The 4,236-nt window shown below is 37.6% G+C and overlaps 1 non-coding gene across 1 annotated transcript; it reads left to right on the top strand.

Annotated features, from left to right (window-relative positions):
• Positions 1 to 872: 872 nt before the first annotated feature.
• Positions 873 to 979, top strand: LOC131250253 (small nucleolar RNA R71). Its single transcript, XR_009173179.1, has one exon. It is a non-coding gene; the product is annotated as a small nucleolar RNA R71 (small nucleolar RNA).
• Positions 980 to 4,236: the final 3,257 nt, after the last annotated feature.

The raw sequence follows: 4,236 nt of genomic DNA, 5'->3' as shown, positions 1-4,236 counted from the left end.
TCCTCTTCCGGGTCCTTAAACATTTCAACCCTTACTAGTAGATTTGTTAACAATCTTTCCACTCCTAAGAGTGGTTATAGACTTAACCTGCTCCATTTGATTTGCTAAGCTTGGATCACTTATCTCATATTGCTGTTTTGGATTGGGGAGAGGTTGTGCTGGGAGTATCCCTTTCTCCCCACTTGCTTAGTGTGACTCCATTTTTTGATGGGATGATGCAAACATTCCCATTTTGTTTTGAGATCTTGGAATGCTTGCATCATATTCTGATTAAATAACTCTTGGTTTTGCATGAATTTCTAAACCGTATCCTCTTGAGGCTTCTTTTGATTTAAAAATTATGTAAGAGCCTCTTGAGGGTTAGTCGTTTGTCCATTCCTCCAACTGAATTTTAGATGATTTCTTTAACTAGGATTATAAGTATTGGAAGCGGGTCCTTTGAAAGGCCTTTGGTAGTTGTTTACAACATTTGACTGCTCATTCAATATTCTTGAAAAGTAGGTGTTGTTGGACGATTCTCAGTTCTATGAACATTACAAGCACAAATACCGCAGACAACTTCCTTAGCCTTATCCTTCTTAAGTTCCATGGCCTTGAGTTTCCTTATGAGACAGGCCACTTTAGCATTTATATCATCTTCCTCTTTCAAAAGATATATTCTGCCCTTCTCCTTTGATTGAGTGGGCTTAGAAGTGGTACTATGTTTTGGAGAGATGTCCCATGATTATGTGTTTTCAGCAAGCTTGTTAAAATAATCTCACACATCATCGACATCTTTGTTTATGAATTCCCCATTGCACATTGTCTCGACCATTTGGCACATGGAAGATGTCAGCCCATCGTAGAAGAAACTTGTTATGCACTACGTTTCAAAATCATGTTGTGGGCATGAACTAACAAGATCCTTGAACCTCTCCTAACATTGGAAGAATGTTTCATCTTCCTTCTGGATGAAGTTCGTGATTGACTTTCTGAGAGCTTTCATTTTATGATATGAGAAAATTTTCTTAATGAACTCCCTTGTCATGTCATTCCATTTGCCAATCGATCGTGGATGTAGTGAGTGCAACCACGTCTTAGGCTTTTCTTTTAAAGAGAAGGGAAAGAGTTTTAGCCTAACCGTGTCTTCAAACACATTAGGAAAGTATAAAGTGGTTATGATCTCATCAAACTCTTTCAAGTGTAAATATGGATTTTCATATATTAAGTCCATGAAATTTTGGAAGGAGTTAGATCATCCCTAGCTTGATATCCATATTTTTTAGAAAAAACATACATGAAAGTGTGCTCACCCACGTTGGATGTAAGAAATCTCGTAAAGTACGAAGCAGGGGTGCATTTTGCACCTCATTTTCATCTTGGATTTCCTCAACCGGAGGATAAGGTTAATTTGCGGCCATCACTTCTATTAACTTTGAGGATCTCTAGTGGCGTGTAATCCTATAATGGATAGGCAACCCTTTGACTAATCCTCCTTCACTCAAGAGACGTAGAGTGTTGTCACGGACCCACCTGGGCATGAAACACTCTCACCCCTCAAGTTCAGAATCTAACCTAAACCTAAAGAGAAAGAAAACTAAGGCACATAAGAAATCTAGAAAAAAAGAAGAGAGAGCAAATTAGAAAGAGGTACTAGATTGGAGATTGCTATGTTAGAATCCTACAAAACAGAAAAACAAGTTAGTTTCAAAAAACAAAGCAGAAAAATCCTAACCTAGAAACAAAATAGAAAGTAACCCTAATCTTAACCTAATTCTAATACTAATTTAAATCAGAAAAACATAGCCGTTAATCCCTAGCAACGACACCAAAAACTTGTTCACTATTCCAGGTGTAGGGTCGTGCTGTAGTAATAATCTCGATGAGACCGAGGTCGAATCCACAGGGTCTAATCTTGTGCATATTCTAAAAATAACTAGGAGTAGAACTAGGAGAAGATCTATTTAGAAATCTGGAATAAAAGGAATAATTGTGAATATTGTTCAAACTAGCAATTAAAAGTAGGAACTAGGGTGCCAAGGTTCCACTTGTAACAATTGATCTAGCCTCAAAGGAGGAGAATTGTGAAGATTTGGAAGGGATTCCATCACCCAACCATGTCCAGGAGACAATGGCAAACAACGGGACTTACCAATCCCTCAATCTCCAATAAGAAAAGAAGATACTTAAAGCTATTGCAGATCTACTATAAATTGAGTCACAATAAACCATTAAAAACTGAAAGAATTCCTTAAAATCAACTAGAAATCAAAGAGGTTTAACAAGAACAAGAATCAAAACAAGAAAAACATCCCCAAAACTCTACTAGCTTCACCTCTTAGCCCTAGCTAAGAGGTCTATCCAACCATAGACATGATTGGATCAAGAATCCTCAAAGAAAGCATTAAAAACTAGGAAAGAAAGGAAGAACTTTTGAGAGACGGCTCCACCCTTTTTTTCTCCTTCTCCAAACCCTAAATATCCTCAAAGGTGCCTAGGAAACCCATATTTATAGCCTTGTTCACGCAAGATCGCAAAACTGCCTCAATTTACACAGTCCGCGTAACTCTCGTAATGCATTTGATGACATCGAACATAAGTTGATTTCCGAAAGCTGCGCCTTTGTTCACAACCCTAAGTGTAGGATCGCCATGTAGTAATAATCTCGATGAGACTAAGGTCGAATCCACAAGGACTGATCTTGTGTGTCTATTTTAAAAGTAATTAGAATCAAAACTCAGAAAAGATCTAACCTAAATTAGGAAAGTAAGGAGTAATTGTGAGATGATGAATTTAGAAACTTAAGAATTTAAAGGTGGAAAACTAGGGTTTTCAGGGATCCACTTACAACTATTAGGATGTTTCCGTATTTGATTTAAGGAACTCAATTGGAATTGGAGTCATATCCTATCCGATTGAAAGATATTCAATAAGATAAGATCTGAACTTCCATTGACCTAATTCTCAACGAATGGAAGTTGTGAAGATTAGAAGTGATTCCGTCACCTAACCATGTCCAGGAGACTATGGTAGACAATAGGATATAGCAATCCAACAACCAACGTAGGAGAATTGTGAAGAATAAAAGAGGTTCCATCACTCAGCCATGTCCAAGAGATGATGGAGAATAATAGGATTTCCTATTTTCACAAACTCCAAACAGAAAAAGAAAATACTTTAAGCTATGGCAGATCCATAGTAATTTCAGTAACAACAAACCATTAAACATTAAAAGTATTCCTTAAAAATCAAATTATAATCAAATGAGTTTAATAATAATAAGAATCTGTAATGCCCTGAATTTCGAGGGTTGAGCAAAGCACTACTCCCGAGATCTAGCACATCACTTATGCAATATGGATAATGATGTTCAGATTTTGCCCACATCAATGAGTGAAACATGAGTGGGATTATACTGAAACATCATATCATACTCCGGATATACTTAAATTAAGCAAACGGAAATCTGAAGCATATATATTTAAGCATGTAAGTGTTTCGTAACTTCTAAAGTATGAGTATGTAACCGGGCTCAATATATACATGTACTGTTTCAAAATAAACAAAATGTGAAAAAGTAGATGAGTCCAACTAAGCCAAATATCCCTGTAGTCCCTGCTCATTGGTATGAGGTCTACATAGACCCACCCGAGAGCTGAAAGTAGGAGAACTCCTCATCGTAAAGTCCTGCTCCATCGCATAGACTTCATCAGCACCTGCATCTAAACCAGAGTCTGGTGGTATTTTAAAACACTGTCCTAAAGTGGGAATGAGTGGGCAACTCAGTGTTACTATAAGGCAAAAGTTAACATGTTATTAAGTCAATCAAGCAGTAATGATAAAGCAACATAACAATCACTTCCTAACTACTCTTGTTAATGCAGGAATGGAGTGCAAGTAATGATGTATGCCCTCGCATCAAAGCTCCCTCACAAGCGACTTCAACAACCTATTTCTCATATGACAGCACTCCTTCAAAGCAATGCAACTTCATCGCCTTTAAAGCACATTCTAACTAATGTAATGCGATGCATGGTCGTGTTAGCCGAGTACTTAATTAGGCTTATCATACAGCAGGTTTGGAAAGTTAGGGTACCTCCCTTTATATCATTGACCTAAACCGAAGGATCCATCTAGGGTTGTCAATCCTAGTTAAGCGCATACGATAGGCAAGTTCTAGGGCATCACTCCTGATAAAAAGCAGTCGATAGGCAAATTCAAGAGTTTATACTCACGGTCACTACTGGAAGCTCGTCA

The sequence above is a fragment of the Magnolia sinica genome, chromosome 6, assembly GCF_029962835.1.
Source record: "Magnolia sinica isolate HGM2019 chromosome 6, MsV1, whole genome shotgun sequence".
Classification (NCBI taxonomy): Eukaryota; Viridiplantae; Streptophyta; class Magnoliopsida; order Magnoliales; family Magnoliaceae; genus Magnolia; species Magnolia sinica.
The sequence above is the reverse complement of the archived record's forward strand: the minus strand, read 5'-3'. Positions and strand labels throughout refer to the sequence as shown.